Source organism: Meleagris gallopavo, chromosome 9 (assembly GCF_905368555.1).
Source record: "Meleagris gallopavo chromosome 9, MGAL_WU_HG_1.1, whole genome shotgun sequence".
Classification (NCBI taxonomy): domain Eukaryota; kingdom Metazoa; phylum Chordata; class Aves; order Galliformes; family Phasianidae; genus Meleagris; species Meleagris gallopavo.
Genome location: NC_139412.1, coordinates 7,788,583 through 7,813,820, shown reverse-complemented (window position 1 = coordinate 7,813,820; position 25,238 = coordinate 7,788,583). Strand labels below are relative to the sequence as shown.

General features: G+C 35.9%; 1 long non-coding RNA gene across 1 annotated transcript; it reads right to left on the bottom strand.

The window, feature by feature from the left end:
• Nucleotides 1-563: 563 nt before the first annotated feature.
• LOC104912171 (uncharacterized) lies at nucleotides 564-24,105 on the bottom strand. Its single transcript, XR_794441.4, has 3 exons — nucleotides 22,145-24,105; nucleotides 18,051-18,174; nucleotides 564-807 (listed from the first exon to the last, which is right to left on the bottom strand). It is a non-coding gene; the product is annotated as an uncharacterized LOC104912171 (long non-coding RNA).
• Between the last annotated feature and the right edge of the window lie 1,133 nt (nucleotides 24,106-25,238).

Below are 25,238 nucleotides of genomic sequence, written 5' to 3'. Positions count from 1 at the left end.
AATATGAAATAGGGCTTGTTCCCTTGAGAGGCATAGTTACTGTTTGATAAATTGTTTCGTTTCAGTACTGTGTTTATTATCACTCTTTTGAGAAAGGTTGGATAATAGTTGGTTCTCTATCAAAACTTGTCTAACATTCATTACAGTTGCACCTATCACCACCAGCAAAAACATATGTATTTCTTAATGACATTGACAATCCAGGATTTTGTCTGGGAAGTGTGAGACCTGGCTGAAACATTAGGTTCAACCAAGAATGGAGTTTAGAGAATGAATTCATGGTAACTGATCAAGTGTATGAGCTCGTGGACAACATAAGATAAACATGAGTAAAATCACCTTTGCCAAAATACAATCACCTAAGACCACAGTTGCCCTAAATGGATCAAAAATGTATTAAGATTATCAGCATTTATTCTGTGCAGTTCAGTAAGAAAAGAAAGACAGTTTTTTTTGTTGTTGTTGTTACACAGATAACAGCAACACCAGGTTAAAAAATGGAATATACATAGTGTTTTTTATTTTTATAGTGATGTACACTTTAACAGTAATGTTTCAAGACATCTGAAGCTGGCAGAACTGCCCGCTGTTCAAATTACATATAAATTACTCCTTCCAAATATTTGACAGGAATATACCTTTGAAATGTTTCTGAAGCAAATGTTTCAACAACAATTTGAGGCACAATTACAGTTGAATGAAATTCTCTCACTGTTTTAAATGAGATTGGACAGCAAGTGACTTCTCTGGTCTCTTAGTCAACGTCTTCTCTTGGGATTCATGGGATTACACTTACACATATTTTCCCTAGAAAAAAAGAATATATATATATATAAACAATATATATATATTGTTTTGTGACAGCAGTATAAATATGTATGTAAAAGATTAGAAGTGCTTTTCAAGGTTACTGCAGAAATTACAGCTTGTCAGAAGATGGTGCTGTTAGGCTATTTATATCTAAGAAAATTATGTGCAATTATAAAAATAAGTGAAAACTTCTCTTGTAAACAGAAAATTGTTGATAGTCCACTATTTTCTAAGACACAGTTATGATCTTGAACTGCTTCCCTAAGTGCGTACTGATGTAATTTCTGTAATTTCCTCTCAAAAACATGAAACCAAGTTCTGTTTCTGACAAATGAAATAAGACTGACAGGTGCAGAAGTATTCTGCTAAAATCCAAGATAGTTTGTATAGCTTCACACATTATATTTTCGTTTCACTTATTGAATATATCATAGGCACGCCTATTAACAATTGCATATTAGCAGAATATGTACAGTTTCAAGTGCTTGATTAGAAGACAAAACATTTTCATTACCTCGCTGAACTAAAGCGCTATCTTTAACCTCCACCTCCCAGAGACCAAATAAAGTATCAATATTAATTATTTGATATTTTATGGCAAGTGAAAGTCAGTAAAGATGAATTTAAAACCAAATGGGAGGAAAGATCTGTTTAAGAGACTCTTACATTGGAGAGTGGGAAGTGAGCACTTAGGAAAGGGAGCATAAGAACAGAGCAAATAAAGTCTGTTTCTTTCCATGACTCCCTGAAGCCTACAGTTTACAGACTAAACTGAACACTTGACTCACTTGTCCTTTTGGCTCAGTTGCTTTAAAAATTGTTCGGTATTGGAAAAGAAATAAAATGATGATGAAGATGACTTACAGAAATAAGCAGTCTCCTCTCCTTCCCATTAGGATGTCATGAAAATTAGATTTAAGAAACTACAGCATATTAGCAAACAGCAACGTAAATTCACAACATTCACAGATTTTTCTCTCAAAACTGTATTCTGTTCAGTATCATCCTCATTTGTGCTTATCTCAATCTGATCTTAATGGAAAAAAAGGCAAATACATATGGAGCTATTTTAGGACTGGTCAGTAGGCCTTTCTGTGAAAGGCCCTTAGTTTTGAAAGAAAAGGTGGCCAGAAAGTCCAGTGCTAAATGACCAGGCAAAGAAAGAAGACTACGGGGACCACTGAATGTGTTACCTACACTTCCACACAAAGAAGGATGGTGACATGATATAGAAAGCAGAGACAGAGCTTCAGCCAAAAGCTTTACTCTCAGCATCATCCCATAGCCTCTTTAGACAAACTCTTAGTCCATCTTCCTTCAAAAGAATGACATTTGTCAGTTACTTATTTCACTTGTCCATTCTGAACTATTTAAATGGAAAAACTTCCTGGTTACTCATTTGCAGAGTGTTTGAGAAAACTGCACTGACCTTGGCTGCTCCCAAGGAAATGCTGTGGAGTGTACAATTAATAATATCTCCTCCAGAGGTTTTCTTCACTTGGAAATCACACCAAGTTAAACCACAACCTTGAGAAGTCACTTAGGGGTGTTTTCTAATTGAATGTAATTGTCAAGTGAAACCAAATCCTATGAGAGATTTCACCATTAACGGAGAACCTCCAACTGCTTAGTCACTCTGACAAAGTGTTGATTTTCCTTCCCATGGCATTACAAGCCATGAAATATAACAGTATAACAGTTAGAACAGCGGGATATTATTTCTGCTTCTGTCATATATTCATCACACATTATTGAGGAAAATAATGTGTATCTTCCTAACTATCTTCACTTGATTTAAAGGAAATAATAACTGTGACTTACAACACAGGGGAGCTGAAGGACACAATTCAAGCTTTAAAAAAAAAGAAAAAATCACTGAGATAAGAAAGGCTAGAGGAGCTCAAGTATTCATTACGAGAGCTTGCAGCAAACACCAATTTTTCAGAATTGCAAAAATTCCTTACTGGTAGAAATGTCTGGTAGAAATAAATGTTTTATATAAATTTGTTTTGTATGTATGTAACACATTATCCATATTCTTTCTTGTCGAGTTATCAACCTAATAGTTAGTGTTCAGAGATTTTTAATAGCTTCATCCTCATGCGGAAAAATATTAAAGGCCTATCATTTTGTATGACAATATAAAAAAGAATGAAAAAAAAAAATCACATCTTGCAGTCTTTCTGGTCTGCTTGTGGTGCAACTCTTGTTCTTGATCTACTGCAAGCAAATGGCTTAGGACTTAGTACTTCAACAAACACGTAGGTGACCTGTGAGACTGAAAGGATGAATTCCATAATAAAAAAAAGTGGGAAGGGGAATAGGAAAAGCTGATAGCACACACAGCCTGTTATATTAACTTTGGTCAAATTAAAAAATGAAAGTGAACTAAAGTAAAAATCAGTGGCCCAGGGCATAGGGAATTTAAGTAACTCGAAAGAAGGCAAGGCTCTCTGCACTTAATGAAAAAGCCACTGACCTTGAAGAGCGATCCAAGGGACTTAATTTAGAACTACTGGAAAAACTGAGAGGTTACGAGGCAAATGACCTATTCCTTCCATAACAAAACTTCTGAATGATGGCCAAGCTGCATGTAGCCATTTGTAACATGAAAAAAGCACAAAAAACCAAGCCAAACCAAACAAACAAACAAAAAAAAACCAAAAAAAAAAAAAAAAGAAGGAAAGGAAGGGATGAAGAAAAGAAGGAAGGGAGAAAGGAATGGAAAGAAAAGGCGAGAAAAAAAAAGTGAAATAATCCTATGCTCTATGACTTAGCATTTAGTTCCCTTTGTCTATTGAGTATGTTGACATTAGCAGAGCACTGATCAAAGACTCTTAAAACTTTTCAAATTTATATCTAGGATAAAACAAGTAATCTCCCCTTCTGTAACGTGATAGAAAGCACAGCAACGACAGCAGAGCAGCAACGTCCCAGGCTGCAGCAAGTGAGGATTTGCTCAAATGCAACAACTGTGGACACAGAAATAAAGGAAAGAAGCTGCTTACTTTCAGAAGACCTCAGGTACACAGGGATGAATCTGCAGCAAAATACCCTTACCTGCACTGCCAGTCCTTAAATGAAGTCTGGAAAGAGGTGGATACTAGCTCCACTCCTGCCAGTCACGCAGGTATATTGCATGTACCTGAGCTCCCCTGGGTTGGCCCTGCCTTTCCACAAGGTGCTCAATCACTGCTTCAAGCCATGAGCAAGCATTTCTACTACATCATCCAACTAATTAGGTTACATCTATCATGTGAGAAAATTGTGTACTTGTACTTAGAAAATTCAATAGATCAACAGAAATTGACAGAACTACACATAATATACAAGTTAAAACTAGCATATCCTTTGTAGGTTTTATTATGTCTGTTTCAATATATTTAAATATTGAATTGTTTAATATACATTTATTAGTTATCAAGAACACTTTGCTTTCACATTACTGCAACCAAATCAATTTATTTAATGTATACATCCCCATGTTTGTGCCTTCATATGATGTTACATATGTCAGCTATATGTCAAAAAACCCAAAATTCAGCTCAAATAGTACATAATATCTTTAAGATACTCCATGTGGTATGAGCAAAGAAAAATCATGCTTGTATATCAATAAGATTTCTTCCTTCTTTCCTTTCTGTTAAGCATTTACCAATTCTATCTGTATATTAACTCTCTGCTATAAAACAGAGTGAAGCTAACGTGCAACTGCAATAATGGAGAAAGGACACAAGCCAAGAACCACTTTTTTTTTTGTGGGAGGACCTTTTAATGACCACTGATAGGACAGCTGAAGGAGGATGGCTCCTTTGCTTTCCTCTTTTCTTGCTGATTGTTTTTCATCATTATTTCTGGTAATTATTAAAACTAATGAAGCACATTTCCCTGGCTGATAGGTTTGAAATGAACAGACACCTGCATATCTATTGTAATCTGTGTTTAAATACAGTAACCTTAACTAACTGCTCCAGTAGGTGATAAAGAAAAAAAGGATTCCTGTCCATGATACAGTAGAGAGCTCTGCTTTGGGGATGTCCTACCCCTGGGTGAATGGATTTCTCCAAACTCCCCAGTTCTCTCAGCCAGGTCTGAATTGGATCAGTCAGGACCAACTCAGGGCTGGGAAGCTAAAGGAGACTTGGACAACCGTCTCCATACAAAATAACACCTTTACTATACCCTATATGTGGAAGTGCAGAAAGAAGAAATACTCAAATGAAACTTGCTATACATTTTTCATTATAAATCAACTGGCAGCTGCATATTTCCAGGAATGAGTGAATATGTACTGGCTATTCACTTAAATATCTCATATTGGCTCCTGTGTTTCATCTTAGCTGGAGCTTAATGTTTTTTGAGAGGCTTCTCTTTTGTGCTAAAGTACTTTCTGGATCAGATAATTTACCCAGGTACGCAGAGTATCTTTATGTTAGCCTCAATCATAAGAATACTGATTTTATTTGGAACAGTGAAACTCCTTTAAGAATTAAAACCAGACCATAAAAACCTGTTTCATCTCTTCTTCCACCAAACTCCTTCCATTCAAAGAGCTGATAAAAAAGCTCACACAGTGTGGAAGAGTAAAAAGCACTGCTTTAATATGGCTGGCCTAAAAGCTCTGTTTTAAATACAAATACATATTTTAAGAATAAGTAGAATGTTATGACACACTGCAATTAGCTATTTCTTTTTTCAGTGTGGTTCTTTCAACAGGTTTCTCATTAATTTTTTCATAAGTAAGAACTAGGCTTTCAGAAGGAAAAGACAGTGAATGATTTGGCCATACTACCAGCCAAAGAACAAAAACCTCTCTAATCTGAGCAGGCAGAAGTCTGTGTCCCTCACTCTGAAGGACAGCTTCCAGGTCTGTAATCTTGCAAACTTCATAGATATATATGTATGCATATGTCTGGCAACAAAATCCTGTGGGAAAAAAAACACAACACAAAACACATTCTCAGCCTGAACTCTCTGATCTAATAACTAAAGAATTTAGGTTGAGAGTGTGTTTTAGGAAGGGATACTTCAGATAAGACTAGTCTGATTTGAGTACATCCACTGCACCAACATTAGCTGACCTCATCTGAAAATGCCACTGGTGCTGGCTTTGAACTTCATGACTCTTTGAATCTCCATTGTTATGAGTCAAAAAACCATGATGTAACCTGAGCAGCTGGGCGATTCACTCCAAAACACACTGCTACATGAACCACATTGCCCATGCAGTTTTGCCAAATTTTAAAAGGCATTCATGTATTCAGATCCATCAGACATAATCTATGCTTAAAGTGACATAACTATACTTCTTTCAATATGAATAAAAATTAACAAATACAATGTCCGACCATATATGCCACAGTTTTGATGGCATGACATACTATTTACTTTAGAAACATTTGTTTTGCCTTTCAAGCAACTGTCATGAAATACTTTTTTCTGTTTAGAGATACATGGAGTTTTAAAATTGGTGAAATACAGTCTTACATTATCACATATCAGACCTGTCTCTGAAGTCAGTGAGACACATCAGTGTGGTAGAAAAGCACCTAACACATCTGCCAGCTGGTAAGAGTCAAGTAAAGGAGAAAGGTATTCAGAGAATGGGGAATGGGGTAGCTCAGGTTCAAGCATACATTAATTATTGCCAGGAAAGAAAAATCAGCCAACATCATACACTTGGTTTCACATTTACTAAGACAGGAGTCCCCATACTATGCAAAATTGGTTGGAGTTCAACAGAGAAGTCCAAAGACCATGATGAACCTACACAGATAAAGATGGAAAACTTTTATCCCCCCAAAAAAGCATTTATCTTTCCAAGTGTGTTAAGTAGGCCATAATATAAAATTTGACTTTGCTTGTGCTATAGTATTTTTTTTTCCATTACAAGGAAGTTGCCTCTTTCTTGATAATACATAATGTATTGAGTTCCAATGCATTCCACTCTTTCTGAGCAAAAGTACCCCAAAAATTTGATACACTGCTTACAAACAGATTGTCAAGAAAATAACTTGCAAAAAAAATCTATAATACAACAAAAAAAGAAAACCTGAATAGCATGACCTTCATACATTCTTTTGAGCAGTGGCTGATATCTATACTATGTACAAAATAATCAGATGGAGCATCTGGGTACTTCTTTTCATATGTACTTCTGTATGTTATTTCTGCTATTATTTTGTATGTATGTTATTTATGTCATTTTGCTGTTTGTTCTTTTTTTTTTTTCCCCCCTCAGCATGATTAATTCATTAAAAAAACACATGGACAACTATCCTCCAATGGTATTTGGGACACTGGGGGAATATGATAATTCTGATGAAAATTAATTGAAGTTGAAGCTATTAGCACACATTTGGATTGACTTTTCTTATCTTAGACCACAGCTTCTTGAGCACATTAATTACATAGTTGATCTTTCTGAGTACAGGAGGGAACACTGTTGTTTATTCTACACTATATACCTTGTACACTGTCCATTCAGGAATCATCAAAAGTTAATTATCAAGAAAGGAAAAGCCAGCTATGCTCAAGTGAGGTCATACTTTCAAATGCAATATATGTTCCATTTATTCAACCAAGAGAAATTACTTCAGAAATACGAAGGCAACCAAATGCAAGACTGACAAAGATTAGGAAACATAACAATTAATAATTGAGTTACAGTGTAACAACAATAAATCCTTCTATAAAATATAGAATCAATTACAACACACACAAATCATTAATAGACTAGATTTATGAGGGAAACTGCACCTCAATGGGAAGAAGCATGCAAGCTGCACAGTAATCTAAAAAGCAGGTTCCCAAACATTGTTATTTAGAGAGTTTGGAAACACTGACTGAAAAAAAAAACAAAAAAAAAAACCACACAATCACAAATCTTGGAAATCCTAGTGGACGTCATCTCTTTGATTTCAGCTGTGTATATGTGACCAACACACGTTTCATGGCTGTACAGCAGAACTTAAAAATCACGATGCTCACCTTGTTGGAAAAAACAACAAACAACATCAAACCATAAAAGAGTGGCCTGGCAGAACAGGCTAACATTAAAGCATATCAGTATAGAAGTAGAACATAATACTGATAAAAGTATTAAGTACAAAATATGACAAAATGTCTATTTTTAAAAAACAGAATATAATTAATTCTGCTTCTGTTTGATTACTCTTACTAGTAAATAGGTAGTAGCAGTCAATCTTACTAAAATTGCTGTCAGTGTCTCCAAATTATCGGTCTCGTATTTCTCCCTGATTGCTCTAAAATGTTTTTAAATGCACAAGAGAAATGCATCTATAGCACAAACATCTAGAGCTATCTCTTACCTACATCCTAAAATCCAGTTTAATTGATACTCAGGATAAAACATTCTACAGACAGTAACGCATAAAGCAAAGAAATAAAATAAATGTATTTGTGTTCTGTTAATCAAAGTAGGTAGGAATCCTAAAAACTCTATCAGTTCATGTAATTGTCTCACACTGTACGTAGGTTATGTTGAAACATTTTAGAGATTTCATTTATTGCCTTTTATCTTTGTTACACGTTACCACTTTTACGTAATCTACAATTAGTTGTAAGTTAATATGTTACTGATATTCCTTTTTGTTTTATTCATACTAGAATTACAGATGAATAGGAATCTAGATGGAAAGAAAGAACCTAACACAAAAACAGCACTCTTCAGCTTTAGAATTAAGAAATATATCCCAAGAGAAGAAAAGTAATGATTTTTACTACATTTTCTATCAAGAGCACTTGTTTTATACACATTAAACACAGCATAACTACCAAGCCATTTATCCTTTAAAACATAAAACAGAAAATGTTACATTTATCAACTCCCTGTTCCTTGTTGTTCTTCAGTCTACTTTGAAAATCTCCAAATGAGGAAGCATCTTTTAAGGTATAAGGTAAATTGAATAGAGGAGGTTTATGCGAGTCCGAACTTAGCACAAATAGTTTATATAGCTGAAGAAACTATTTTCTGCTCCTGAAACCCACTTTTTCATCTGAAAGAGAATACAACGAATTTTTCTTTCAAACATCATGTTTCCAGAGGTTTCTTAGAAGATAGAATGGTTTAATTAAAGATCCTGGCCAGCAGCAAGTGACCTCGCACTGCTAGGATCATCAGTGGTGTGACATTATACTCAGTTAAATTCCCACAAGCTACTCATGAATCTAAACATCCCAGGGATGGTAGCAAACATCTATCATATGTGGTCATTTCTTCTCTCCAGAAAAATGCTCTGAAAGCATTAGTCAGCTAAATTATATGAAAATAATAATTAAAAAAAGAACTAAAGATAAACAGTTGATTTTCAGTTAGGTTCAAAACCAATTTACTATATATCAGCCCCTAAATGGGGGCTGTCACATGCTACTAAAGCATAGCTTCTTGCCTCCATTTTATTTTCAGCATAGTAAACCTTTTTTTGTGTCTGTGATATTGCAGGGAACTCTGGGCCACACATTCAGGTCCATTCATCAGCTTTCTTTTTGTAAGTTTTACGCGTTGTAAAAAGAGAAATGTAGCAAGCCTCTAAAGCACACAGGCCAAATGATTATTTACCGCAGAGAAAAATGCATGCAGTAGCTCTCCACAGTACTAAGAGGACTATTTAAGCAGAAATACTTAACAGAAACACAGAGCAAGAAGAATGAAGACAAAATCCTACCCAAGTTAATTCTTGATTATCTGAAGCTGTTAAACAAATTGTCAAAATTAGGAATACAGGGGAAAAAAGCCTTCTTGGCAAATGAATGATTACCAAAATTCTGCAGATCTAGAAAGGAAAAGAAATGCCAAAGCGTTCACTGACACTGACATTCAGAAGTTCTGCCATAACAGCTATATAGACAGGTGAATACAAAGAAAAAAGCAAAAACAAGTAGTTTAGAACAGTTTGGAACATTTCAGCATTATGTTCTTAAAATAGAAGTCCAAAACATAATGGTATCAAATGCAATACCAGCACTCTCCTGGAAAGGCACGGGTGTATTTTGAATTAACTGCCCCTGTACTCTGCTCTTGTGAGACCCCACCTGGACTACCATGTCCAGTTCTATGACCTCCAACACAAGAATGTGGAGCTTTTGGAGCAGGTCCACAGGAGGGCCACAAAGAGGATCAGAGGGCTCGAGCGCCTCCCCTACATGGACAGGCTGAGAAAGCTGTGACTCTTCAGGCTGGAGAACAGAAGGATCTGAGAAGACTTGATAGTGACCTTCCACTACCTGAAGGGGGTCTACAGGAAAGCTTGGGAGGGACATTTATAAGGGCAGGTAGTGACAGGTCAAGGGGAAATAGCTTTAAACTGGAAGAGAGTAAATTTAGACTAAATATTACAAAGATCTTATATTTTCTTCTTTGTTTTTGATTCTCCGTCACTTTGATGTTCTAATTTCATGGTGCCCCACTTGCAGTCATCCTGATAAAGACGGTGGGGCAGCAAGCAGGAGCGTATTGCTGATAAGCGCTCAGGCTGGTTCCTTTGTTGATACCAATATTTATCACAGCTTTTCAGAGTTGTCTGAAGCCACTTGGACACAGCGACAATTTCATAAAGCCACAATCTAGTCCACAGGCAGAAATTTCACTCTATGGAAACCATACAGTATTTTCAGGAAAGGCGACTTCTACTCACAGACTGCATCTCAAGAAGATAAAGTTCAGACAAGGCCCATACAATGGCAGCATGTCAAGAAGTCTCTGCTTGCCTCTCTTTAAGCCAACAGCAAGTAACAAATCTCTTTTGTCAGTCCTGGGTTGTCTCACTGCAAATTAGCTCTCATGAAGAGAGAAGCAAGAGGAAACATCCACGGAGGGATGGGGTGGATTTGTTTGTACAATGGCTTTTATTTCACACAGCAATATGGAAATGTAAGATAAGGGTGTCTATTACCCAGAGGCTATAGAATTTGTACTCCGAGCACAGATGCAAGTCACATTAACGCAAACAGGTGCTGAGTACTCTCAGTCAGAGGAGAACACAGTTGCCGCGTTTTCAGCGTGGTGCATGTAGGCAGCAAGCACTTGCTATCTACTTCACTTTTGACAACTTCAGGGCAGTTTATTGCTGCATACACTTGGAGAAAACCAAATAGATCAGAAACAAATGAGTTAATTAGCTGAAGCTACTCACAACACCACTCAGCAATTCCTAACGTGTATCAGTATTAATGCAATGCTTCAGTTGGACCACCTGAACACAGCAAGCCAAATATATGGAGGTGATGACATTTTTGGTTAAGTCTCTTAAAACATTATTTTAAAAAGAGAACAGCAGAGAAAGAAGCAACCTAATGTGCACCAGTGATACTGCACTAGGGAGTGGGAGAGTGGCTGAGAAGAATCAGACATCTTCTGGGACACGACAAGCATTAGCACCTAAGGCATAAAGACATACCTAAGATACGAGGAAGGGGTGGAATAATTTCAACTTGCTTAAGAGCTTCATGTGGCATTTACAGCAGCTCTGCTTGTCGCATGCAATACCTGAATGGATGACACCGGGAACATATACATGAGATCCTGGGGGCTGAAGCTATGTGTTCATTACAGCTTCTATATGCCAGAACAAAAATTTGCTACACACACACACACACACGCGCGCCAAACTCATAAGGACTGGTTCTCCTTAGAGACAGTCTGTAGACTCTAAGGCTTCTTTCAGGAGCATGGGTGTGGACTCAGTTGCCCTGGCAAAGCCCACACTGCATCAAGTTCTCTTGTGAGAGCTACCCATTACTGTAGGGTTTCTCCCTTTTTCGATGTTTCCCTGGCAAAGGCCCCTTATACCTTGGGATCGATTGCTCTGCTGCTGGCTGGGCCAGCTCCAAAGCAACTGCTCTTGACAAGTGTTAGTACTAGTTCTACATACTAGTCTTTGTCACTGTTTCTAACAAACTCTCCTCTGGGATGCCCTTGTTTCACCAAATATTTCTTCAGGGCTGAAGTTAGATCACAGCTATTTGGTGTTTCTATTTATTAGCTCACTCTAACTCACATTTTGCCAAATCCTGTATTTTCTGATTAGAACATAAATATCCTGTTCTTAAGGACTATATTGTTTCTAAATCAGTTTCTAGATGCTAGATTAAAATATACTTTTTTAATATACATGTCCCAATTTCCTCCATTACTGGCTATCCCATTGATTAATAAAGATTTGTGATTCAACTCCTGTTAGCCTTGCAGCAGCAAGCCAAGCCTTTTCAGCTCACTACTGAGATTTAAGATAAATAAAAAATAGCAGAGCTCTCATTTTTTAAGGGATCCATAAGTTACATTGTGCCATTTACTATATATGTCAACAATAAACAGGTTCATTTATCTCAGCCTTGTTTTGCTTGTTCTCTTGCAGGATCAACTATACAAATTCTTAAAAACTTTAACAACATCACTACGTCTCTCCAACGTGAGAGTTGCTAAAAAGTAATTTCTAAATAGTTATTCACTTTTGTATATCTCTAAAGTAGAAATCACACAGTATTTTTACCGTTGAACATACATGAGACATGAATTACTGCTTTGAGAAGTCTGAAATAAAATTCAAATATATTTCCTCTATATCATACAGTCCACTGTCTAGTTTGTACATAGTTTAGCAGGATAATTAGGTTTTAAGGAGGGACTAAATATAGACAAAAACAATTATTATTGTTGAAAAATGGCCTTTAAGTGTTTCTATTTACCAAAAGTTGCAATTTCATTTAAGTCATTTCTATATCCCCATGTACTGCCAAATATATTTTTCATGCCTTAGAAAAATATCTCACAATAATAAGGAGACCTTTTCACAGATCCTGCAGAGTTAATTGAAGTGAGGTAAGTACTAAAGTTAATTGAAGCAAAGAAAGCTCAGTACCAAGGTGAAGTCATCTTCACTTAGGGTTCATATTTAGTGGGCAGTCAACCTAACAACGCTACTAAAGGGAATAAAATTTGGTGTGTCAGATTTAATGATTCAGAAAGTAGAGAGATAGTATTAAAATGCAGTACAGGTACATAGCCTGAGAGAGTTTATGAGCCTTAGGTTTTATTACTCACATTCGCCTATATGATTGGTTGCTGTATATTATAATGCAATATTCAGATGTTCAGAGCAAGGTTGTGACACTGCTGTATAAACCTTGTAATGCAAAAGGATTTAGACTCCACAAGGTAAGTCTTCACACACAGTTTCATGCTTTTAAAGATTTTATGAAACATAACCCTACATGCTGAATGAAGGATCAAGAAACAAGATCATGATCACCTTTACAACTGGTTTGGCTTTATTCTTTTAATTCTTACCATTCATCTGAAAATCTAAATCTGGTATAGTTAACTCTTTCTGTAGCCCCTACATTATAAATCTATTGTTTTCTGTTCCTAATTGTAATTGTGTATTTCTCTTCCTTCATTGATTCTAGTATGGCACATTTGGTCCTTCCTTCTTTCCGCTTGCCCTAATTCAGATTAAGCTTTATTAATATGTTTGATTTCTATAGATTCCTACCACCTTTTTTCAAACCAAATCTCTGCACTTCTTTAGGCTTAACATACTGCATTTAATTAAAGGATAATTATTGTGGACCATCTTGAAATTGCTGCTTTTTCAGAGTCTATTAAAAGCCCTTAATTTATTCTAGTGTTAATATCTTCAGATACTTGATTAAATAGTAAAGAAAGAAATGTCTGTTCTCATATAGTGAAATGATAGACTGCAGATTAGTAAAAGCAAAGAATGCCAAGATTCATCTTCATTATACCATGGTGTTTAGGACTGTGCATTTTCTCTCTAGCAATGAGTTAATCTCTTCACTACTACAATTTTTGAATTTTGCAGAAGAGTAAACATCATAAAGGACAGATGATACAGCCTCTAAGAAATGACTAAATAAATATATAACAGTGCATAAACTATATGAACTATAACAGATTAATGAGCAAGATCTCAGTAACAAACCATGAAAAAAACAAACTGGTGGAAAGAGGATTTTTAACTGTTCTTAGTAGAGGAAAAATTATTAAGAAATTAATAAGTCTTTTTTTTCTTCCCTTTATTTTCTCACATGAAGAAGCTAGTGCTCTTCCCCCACTCTCTAACACTCTGATGTCTAGGTAGTTTGGCTGTGTCAGGATATGTGCTACATATGCACGTATGTACAATGCAAGTGGATTTGCTTTCCTTCCACCTTGTGCAGAGCAACCACTTCTGCCTTCTCTATTTACCTATCTGAGAAAACAATTAAGTTTCTGTTTTCTGATAGTATCTTTTCTCAGACCAAGACAGCAAAAAATATTGGATCATTGTTTGGAATCCCATTTTCTGATGATGGAAATTGAGTCATTATGTAGCACAAGAGGCCATAACCTGATTAGTCCTATGCTCAAAAATTTCCCAAGTGAAGCATATTACAGGTGTCAGCCAATTAATCATCACGTGGATTTGGCCTTCAGAATTGTTGAAGAGCAAAGCAGTGAGACCTTTGGTGAACATTACAGAACTTGACAGGTTCATCTTTATTGTGTATGTATTTGGCAATATGTATTTGTATCATTGCAAAAAACAACCCACCCAGCCAACAACAAACTATTGCCCATACCTTGAAATATTGAAATATGCCTCTGACTATTCTACTGCAATAGTGCTATAGTTGTTTCAGCTATGTCAACAAAGAACAAGACCATGATAGCTCTTAAAACAAATTTTAACAATTTTTTTTTCTTTTTCTTTTAAAAGTAAATTAAAGAAACATTTAAGCATGTCTTCATGAAGGGCAGTTTTGGAACAGAAACAAGTTAGAAAGTCAGCTTCTTCTCCTGGCTGAATTACTTCCAACAATTATAGTTATAGTAATATTTGAAACAATATCGCATTCTCAGCAGAAAAGACTTTAAAATGTCAAGTACATAATTGCTTCAAATTCTACGTTTATTTTTTAAAGCAAAAGTGCTTTTTCACTGGTTTGGTGATTCCCACTGCAATTCCTTCACTGCTTTATATACATTATTCTTGGAACTACACAGACACACAAGTATTCCTAAACAACAATAGACTTTTCAGCATTATTAAGTTTCTCATATATTTTAGACCAAATGCTTAGATTTTTTTATATCTTGTACAGTTACATTAATAGGTATCCAATAAAAATATGCAGATTGTTCCATTCTTATTTTATTTTATTTTTGTAAAGTAAAACAGATTGTTTTACTTCAAACTGAATGAAATTTGTATCTAGTAGAAAAACGTTTTTCTGAGTTCTGAACATTATAATGTTCTTTCCATGCCCTGAAAGAGAGTTCAAGAAACCCCAACAATGAAATTCTGAAGCAGTATTATTTCATGATTTTACAACTTGAGAAGCACTCAAAATATATGGCATTGGGAGCTGTGAGAGTACTGAGGCACTATACAGAAACAGACATCAGCAATCACTATATCCCAAAGTGATTACAGGAATGGAAACTACACTTCAAGGTAGCAGTAATGGAAACTACTCTTCAAGGTAACAGTAAACTCACTCTCACAAAGCAACTTTTACTTTGGAGATTGTTTTAATATACACATCTGAACAGCGGAATAAGATAACTTATCCTATTCCGAAACTACATATTTTTTCAGACATTTCTTGAGGTAAATGATCACTGAAACAGTATAAAAACCCTCTGATTTCTCAGACAGAAAAAAGAAATACATTTTAAAAATATCTACACACTATGATCAATATTCATTCCCATGTTTGAATTTAACTATCTAAATAATTTAGCAATTAGATATAGTATATACTGTATGAAAACTTAGCTACTCTGTAAAATTATTAGACTATATACATAATGATTATGAATTATTAACTATGAATTGGATTGTATGAAAGTTTAACACTTTTACTGATCAACTGGTCATAATTTTTCTTTGGAATTTATCAGAACTCACGTGCAACTTCAATATCTTGATACATACTTATGCTAAATAAATACTGATTAAATATGACCTACTTAATTAACTGTAATTCACTGATTATTAAAATATCATTCTTTAAATTCCAGCAAGGAAACAGAGCTAAGTAGCTGCTTACTAAAACCCAGATACTCAAGTGAACCTTTCTTCTTTTTTCATATATGCCCTACTTTTATGAAGATGCAGTAAACTTCAATATATTCAAAATACCCTCCCTTCCCTTTCTACTTTCCTGTTCTGTCATCCATGTATAAATCTCAGAGGAAAAAAATCAGTTGATGATCTGTATCTCCAAGCTAGCATTCAATTACTTTCTTCCCTTTAGATTACTTGTCAGGAGAAGCATTCCTGCAGTGTGTATCTGAAAAAGTTCTTCAAACACTGATCAAAACACACAGTTTACAGGCAGCTGCTTACAGTCCCACTTGTGTGATCCAAAACTATGATATAGGTGCACAGAGCTGTGTTTACCCATAATGTTCATTCCTCACTATTACAGCACTTTTTCCCCAGTTCTTAAAGTGATCACTCAGTTTCATTCCCTTCACAGGTAAAGTGGTTTTACTTTATGGTAAAATATAGCATCCTGCTTTTAACGGTTACTTTTTATGAGGAAGACTGACCTTATTAAAAAAAAAAAAAATACTGAGGACCCTAAGGCTGCTGAAATGAAATGGAAGTAGTTTCTCTGAAACAACGGCAAAATTTATGTACTGCATTTCTGACATTTCTGTTTAGAAACCAGCTCCACTTGCTTGGCAGAGATATCAGGTTTGAGAATTCAAGGAACAGCAAGGAGAAACAAACATGGGGAAAAAAAAAAGAGGTATAATGGGTAAGAAAAATATACGAGCAAAATAGTTTGAAGATAGGAAATTGCAGAGGAAGCTAATGCTGATTCAGCCTTGCATATGCTGTGCATTATGGATACTAAGAAGTCACTTTTTCCTTTGGGATCTTTTGTGACTGAATCTTCCTTAGGTCTCAGCCATGAAAGAGCAAGTAAGATCAAGTCTAATGTGAGATACTTACAAAGAGAAGTGTTGTTCTCACCTGCCCTAAACAAACCCCGCACTGTCAGTGCCAATCTGTTGCAAAGCTACATCTACTTCAGAACCCAGTGTAGCCAAAAACATGGCTATATATACTGGTGTGATTACAAACATATGTCTGAACAAAAGGAGTCTGGGATCAAGGATCAGGGCTTTTTTCACCTGCAACTGGTCGAAGAATAACACAGAGGCATAATGGAGTTCCTTCCAACTGAACTATTCTATTCTAATCACCAGCAGATAGAAAACTGGCTATTGCTTGATCATCTAAATGAGTAATGATCACCAAGCATGCAGGTCTGTGGAGATGTACATGTGACTGTTATGATGAAATGCCTTGCACTAGGAAAGGCTAACAACTGACAGCTTTTTGTGCTTCTGATGTTTTTTTGTTTGTTTTAAATTCTTTTTAACACCAGTAAAACAGGTTGCAACAAAAAAAAGAAGTCTTTTTGATATTGTTAACTCCATACCAGGCAGAGTTTGGTAGCAGCAGAAGGCTTTTTCTTCTAATAGCTTTTCTGGCATACACCAAAAGAAAAAGAAAACTGAGAAAAACAAATTGGCAAAGAGCTGGCAGAATTCTTCATAATGAATTAATATAACACAGCCTAATGTCTTCCCCTTGTCTACAAATTCTTAGGGCTAAATAATTACCATCATTATATTATTTCTCATGTATTCTAATAAGAGTATGGACATGTCAGGAGTGTCATGTGATAGTGGTTTGAAGCCTACTGAAGCCAAGTTAAAATTATTTCTTTTAAAATCTCTACTATTTGTTGGAATCCCCCTTGCTTAATGAAAATTACATTACTTTGGGAAACAGAAGGAGGACACTGAGCCACTAACGTATAGAAGGTATTTTTCTCAGAAGAGAGACTTAAAAAAGGTTTGGATTGAAACATCACTCAGATTAGAGTGAAAATGTTTGGTCTTCCACATACTATGTTCTTCTCAGTTGTAAAAAAATAAAACGGAGAACAAACAATGACTGTTACATGTTTCATTATCAAATCAAATGCTTTACCTTAAACATTGGCAAGCTCAGTTTAAGAACAGGTCCTGTAACCATTATTTTTTTCCTTTATGATCATTGAGAAATTTAAGGGCACAGCATAATTTTAGATTAATGTAATGTATAGTAAACAAACACTAAATTCCTTGCAGTTTGTGACTGAAATATTGCTTTCCCAAGTATATAAGATTCCAAAAGGAAGTAACGGATTACCTGGGAGCATCAGGATGCGTAATCTCTGGCCAGAGCAGTTTAGCATTTCATCTACTTCAGGGCTGACTTCACTAGATGCAGACAGAAGTACTTCTCCCCTTTAACAAGCATTCCCAGGGAGCATCTGTCAGAACAGAAAAACAAGTGGGTTATTCACTAAGATTTATAGTTAGTAGCCATGTAATACTCAATAGGAAATAATTACTTATGCAGCACAACAACTGACATGGAATTTTAAAAGGGCCTGCATAATTGACCAATAGCAGTATCTGAAATAACACTGCTTAGGAAAAGATTAATTTAGACTCATGCAACAGGGCATAATTCAGCCCTATGGGCATCAGGAAGGCATGTTATCTTACATCCAGCATTGCAGATTGGACTTAGTGGTATTAGGGGATATTTCTGGTGTTTTTTTTTTGTTTGTTTGTTTGTTTTTTTCCTCTGAAGCACATAGTATTAGCCACTGCCAGAGGCAGAATATCAAACATTTATCTGCACCTATTTCCTTCATAATGAAGGACTAATTCAATTTTATAACAATAGGAAAGTCTAGCAATGAGTTTGGGATCAACTAGAAAACAGTGTACTGGAGGCTTCTGCATGTTACTCTAATAAATGCAGCAGCTTGCCTTGGCTCGCTCCCTTACTGGGATTAGAGTTTTGACATTTACCAATGCAGTAGCCTTGGCAGACCTTGAATGATGCCTTATATATTTACTAAAACATAAACTTCAAGTTCTGTGCTCCTTTTCAAATGGCTAAGAAGGTTGACTTACTTAGTGACAGTGCAGGGTATGAAAGTATAGTTTGCTATATTCGCAATACCTTAATGCTTTGAAACCACATTCTACTGTGATTTTTCTATATAAATCTCAACATATGACTAGTTTAGATAAGCAAAGTTTGTTCTCTCTTTTGAAAGCGATAACAGTATTACACAACCCTGAAAGTAAAGCTACAAAATGCTTTGCCTCCTATTCTGACATGGGACTGCTGCAAGACTGTGTTATTTGAAAACAATGAAACTAGACTAGGAGGACAAAGAGGACAAATTTCAACTACTGAAATAAATTAAGCAGCACCTAAGCTCCAGTGAATTAAATAAAAAAAATGAAAGGGTGGTGGTGAGGGGGAACCAAACAGAAGCATTTGGCACATTTCCCTCTTGAAAATTAAAATTAAATACCCTATGATTTTAAAATGTGAACTACTTTTCTAACAAAGAAATCTTTCCAGCTTGTATGTTAACTTTGGGAACCAGTTTGTACCTTCATCATCTATGACCCCCAAGGTGTTACCTGACATCATATTCACCAGAATCAATAAATATAAAAGATTGTACATGCAGTGAAGCTAAACACGAAAGAGGCAGAAAGAAATTAGCATTTTTTTAAGGATGTCTATTTAATATTTTATAAGTTTTTAGGCAACACTGAATTATTCCAGAGTTGCAATTGTATTCTTTCATTTTAATTTTATAGCACATACTTTTAAATTTCATTTATTTCAACATTTTATAACAAAAATAATAACTGTACTTATGAGTGTAATGAAAATTATTCTTTTAAAATTTTGTCAAAACATACAATTGTTCAGTTCTATATATGTTTAAACAAAGATTATTAAGAACATAATAAAAAATCTCTCAAGCACTACATCTGAAATTTTAGAAGAGTGCATTTTGAAGAAAGTATGCTTCCTGCATCAGAATTCTGCTCTCCATCAATCACATCAGTTTCTACTTTCAATTCACAGAATGATAGAATCACAGAATGACAGAGGTTGGAAGGAATCCTGGGTTGGGTCATCTGCTCCAAACCCCCTGCTCAGTCAAGGCGGTTCAGCAATCCCTCTTGAGAATCAAGAAAAAACAAGAATTTACTTTAAAATGAAGAAGAAATAAGAAGAAATTATGTTAGTGATATGTTGTATTCTTTAGCCATTTTTGATCTCCACTGATCTCCAACCTCCTCATTTTTAACTCATGTTGAATTATGTATTGTACTAGACACTGCTATAGAGTGCAGTGCTGTACATGGCTTCTGTAATTCAAATATACATTTCATAAAGACATTCTAAATATGATCCTCTAGTGCTAGTGCTTTATCTAAATTTGTCTTTTGTTGGCATTCTCAGCTCTATCTATTAGTTTGCTACAGAGGTACAAATTTTGTCCACATTTAAGAAAATGCAGGGAAAATTTCAGAAAGATTACAGTTCAGGATTGAAAAAGAAACCCAATCCACTTTGTTTAGATATTAAGGAAAATTTCTTGCTACTTTACCAGACTTGAATATTAACAGCCTCTGCAGTCACTGCAGTGAGGCTCAAAACCCTGAGATCCATTCTGCTTTTGCTGCTTATTCTTTCTGTAAACGTATGCGATTTTAGGCTGCCATAATTCAACAAGCAAATTTTCCCAGTCAGAAGCAGCAAAGTAGCTATAATACCCCCCACACTTCAATCTGTAGGCAAAAGTGGCAGGAGATTTCTTTGCTTATTTTCTGATGTTCCTCTCACAGTCAGATATACTCAAAATGAGAACAGAACATCTGATTTATTCCTTACAGTTACACTGTTCCTGAGTATTTTTCAGACTGCAAGTTTTACGGCTTGCTGGCTCCTATAAGTACAGCAAGCCTTTTGAAGATTCATCTATTGGTATGGCACATTTTCATATCTATACAAAAAGATTTAAGCATATTTGTCTGCCAGAGTAGAAGGTCTATAACTGCTCAGTCAGAAACCCAGAAGAGTTACCCTTTCTGAGACCTCCAGAAATGCTCTATCTTCAATAGGAATTGAAAAAAAACTTATGAAATGCCATCAGCATTTCACAATCTCGCGTTATTCCAAAACATCAAATACTTGAGTATCTTATGGAAGATTATCTTTTTCCTCATCTATCGAGATGGTATCAGTTTATTTGGTAATATGGAAGACAAAATTCAAGAGCTTCTCCTGAAAATTCTGGGAATTCGAATATTACAAAAAATACACAGCATACATTTGTGGATGACTGTAGAAATCATAGAATTGCAGGGATTGGAGGGGACCTCAAGAGACCATCAAGTCCAAAATCCCTGCTAAAGCAGGTTCCCTACAATAAGTCACACATCCAGATAGGTCTTGAATATCTCAACAGAAGGAGACTCTACAGCCGTTCTGCGCAAACAGTTCCAGTGCTCTGTCACCCTTACTGTAAAGAAGTTCTTCTGAATGTTGAACTTCCGGTGTTCAAGTGAAGACTCTCCCCCACTTCTCTTCTTTCTGAAAATGTCTTCTGCTTGTGACTGAGTTTGCTGAGATCCTGATAGTATATATTTAGACTATAACAAACTTTTATACATAAACATCCAAAATTGAACACACAAAGCCCAAACCAGAAACTGAATTCCTTTGTAAACTAGTGTAAAAATAATGCATAATAGATAAGAATAATTTACGTTATTGCATGACCAAATGCTAACATGTGTGGAATTTGTATCAAGTATGGGTAATATGAGTATATGAAGTACGGCAAAGTTTAGACTTCAAATAGAACTACTTTTCAAAATTCTTATTCGCTTACTCATCCGAATTTTCAATACCCATAATTTTGGTTTTTAAATACATCACTGTTTTATTTCACAACACAGCATTTGTTACATTTCTACATTTAAAAATTTCTGTTTTTCAGCATCTGCATGTAAAAGAAAAGAGTTGGCAAAAGTCCACATAAGCACCTTTCAGCAAAGAACTATTTTTGTTGCTGAATATGTTTTGTATCTTTGCACATTAATGGATATTCTAGAAGTTATCTGGATTAAGTGCCATCAAAGTTAACGGCCTCTTTTTATAAGACTTTATCTTTTTCATTTTAAGATGTTATTAGAATAATAAAATTGGTGCCTGGTGGGCTGAAAGCAGACTGCCATTTAACATATTTAATGACCATCTGGAGATCATTTTATTCAAAGTTTTATTTTGTACTTTCTCTTAAGCACTTTGTACTTCTTAAGAAGATACCATTTTTCTTTTCCAGTTTGGAAATGTGACTGCCTACAAACTCAGGCAATATTTGGCAAATCCAAAGCAAAGACAGGACTTACAGTGCTTGTGGAGAGTTCTGACGTGCTCAGGCCCTCCTCACTGATGCTGCCTTCCTGGGCCCTGCTTGGCGCTCTGTCACAGCTGAGCCAATAGCAATCTCAGGCTAGCTATGCCAAGCATATCCTGTGGACAAGAAACCACCTTAAAGACTTCTGTTGGGTGCTCAGAGTGAGGCTTTGGCAGCAGTGTGGCTGCAGAGTTCTGTGAGGTGAGGCCGGGGCTGCCCCGTGCTACACACAGCCGCTTTTGGCCACCACAGCACAGGGCACAGCTGGGCCTGGAAGCATGGCAATGTGCTTGAGGGCAAAATGCTGCCCAGCACTGAGGAGTGAGGGTAAGAGTGTGAGGAACAGCCCCAGGAACAGCCAGACCAGAGAAGGAGGAGGAGGGACACTGGTGAAGGCACTGGAGCAAGGCTTCCCCTGCAGCCTATATGGGACCAGCAGAAAGTGGATTATAGCTGGCCACCTCTCCACTCCTTGTCCTTACACTGCATGAGGTACTTGGTGGAGGAGTTGGGAATGAATGACTGAAGTCACTGTTAGAAAACAGAAAGTATTTTAATATTTGTCTTTGCTTCTCACTGCCTAAGTCTGTTTTACTTGGCAATAAATTAATTTTCCCCAGGTTGAGTCTGTTTTGTCAGTGACAGAAATTGTTAAGCTACCTCCATATCTTCATCTCACCCCATGAGCTTTCTGATTGTTGTACAATACAGGAGCCTTCCCAGTCCTGGGAATTAGAGAGTGGCTGAATGGGTGCCTGACTATAATCCAAAATCAAACCACCCAGAACTTAATAGTTTCACAAAAGTTTACATTATCTTCTATGTTTTTCATGATCACTCTACAACAAATCATCCCCTTAGCTATCATCAAATTCTTTTATGAAATCTGTAATCCCCATCCCTAAGCACCAACAACTGTCTTTATTTGAATTATGTCATATATTTAGATTTTTTGTCTGAAGACACCTAACTTTCCAGATGAATTGAACCAACATTATGTATTTTTTGTCATGATCATGTGGGAATACAAGCAAGTATACTCAGAGCAGAAGCTGTGGACCAAGAAAAATAGCAAGAGAAACCAATGCTGAGAACCAAGGACACCTCCAGAAGAGAAAAACAAAGTAAATTAAGCTGCGTGATAAAGACCCTGATTGAAGGAAGAGCTCATGGGGAGGAACGACTCATGACTCTGATAAGTGCTTGCACGCACAGTTATGGATTGTTTGTGGAATCTTTTGTTGACATGTAAAGGGGGGTAGAAAATTTAAAAGAGAAAAATAGTGAGTGTATATAAGGGACATTAGAACCAGTAATACACAATTTGGATCATTCACAACTAAGTCCATGCCTCAGACTCTGCATGATCATTTCATCTTTCATTCTTAAGATGTACAGATTGCCTAAAAAGAATTAAATTGTTAAATATTTGCACATAGACAATGGTAAATACATTAAATATGCTGAATCATAAAAATATATTTTTCTCATAATATGCATGATGGATTTGGCTATTTTTATTCTATATTGCTAAATTGTATTTGATATCCTTTTTAGTTGCAGATAAATTTATTTAGGTTAATTTATTTTTTTCCTATGTTTTTCAAATTTCTTCTATTTATGGAAGTTCTCTCTTACTGCCTGACTTTGAGCATCTCTTTTAACAGATATTATTAACAACTAATATTTGTAATGCAGACTATGATTATTTTCTTCTGAAGAGAAATATGGAAAGGAAGGCCAACTTGGCCAGCACATAGTATTTGTACTGGATCACTGGCAGCATTGTCATAAAACATTTCTCTTTCCCTGTCTTGCAGATTTTAACATTGTATTCATTAGTAAAATAATTAAGTAGTAATATTAAGTATTTTATTTGGAAATAAATTGCTAACACGCTTAAATAATTAGTGTTAATTTATTGTTATCCCTTCAGGATTTTGTGCTATGGAATTTTAAACTGCTAATTGACCAGCCTGTTATCAATTAAAAGTAGAAAATACAAGACAATTATATATGGTTATATATTTGCAAAACAAACAAAAAACACACACAAACTACGAAACAAAACAAAAAAGTGAAATAAGTGAAAATAGAACTAGAAGCAAGTTTGGCACACTCTCTTCCAGGTATGTCTCAGCATTTTGATTACTGTTTATCTTTTCTAGTCCTGTTTTGTTTTCCAAATAATTAATTCCTAACAGTGTTTTGTGTTGCTCTCACCAAAACAGTTGCTTGCTGCTTAGGTTATTGAGGTAGTAGGCATTTTTCTGATAAGATGGCTCAAGAAGCAATGTAAAATTGTGCTAAATATGCACCCGTTAATATACACAACTTATAAATTGATGTAATTTATTTTACATGAGTAATAAAGAGGGAGATAGAAACATCTTTTCAGGCCAACTATTGGAAAAAGGAGAAAAGAACATATTCAGAATTGTAAGGGATTATTCTTTTGCACCATTGTCTCAAAGCTTGCTGAGGAACACTGATGGACACATTCTGGGCAAGAGTTGAGAAATCCTTCATCTGAGGGACATAGATGGACAAATCCTGGTCAAAGTTGTTGAATTGTTTTGTCTGAAGATTTGCAGGCCAGGGGCAATTAGAGAGAGATAAGCCATAGATTAATGGCCAGGAAACAGTCTTTTGTGTGGGTTTATCTCGAGGGAGATAGCTATCTCGGGGGTACGCACATGACTTACCCAAGTGCCCAGGAATGCCATGTTGGCAAAAGAAGAAGGATTAAAAAAAAAAAAAAAAAAGACCAACAACCACAAGGAAAGTTGCCTGACATCAGATGCCTCATGACATGACGCTTGACTGCTGATAGATTCCTCCTGGGCCTGCTACCTGAAACCTGCCCTTCATCCTGGACTTGTTCTGTTGCTGTACTTGCTTGCTGTACAAGGCTGGCCATGCTGCTGCTCTCCCCTTTGCATTTTTGCCTCGGACCATCGGAATGGCGTGCAACGGGATGCTGCTGGATCTCGGTGGCGACTATCCCTGCTTTATGTTTTTCTATTGCCCGCTTTCCCTTCCCCATCACCCTGATTTGTAATAGTCACCAGCCTCACCTTCCCCAT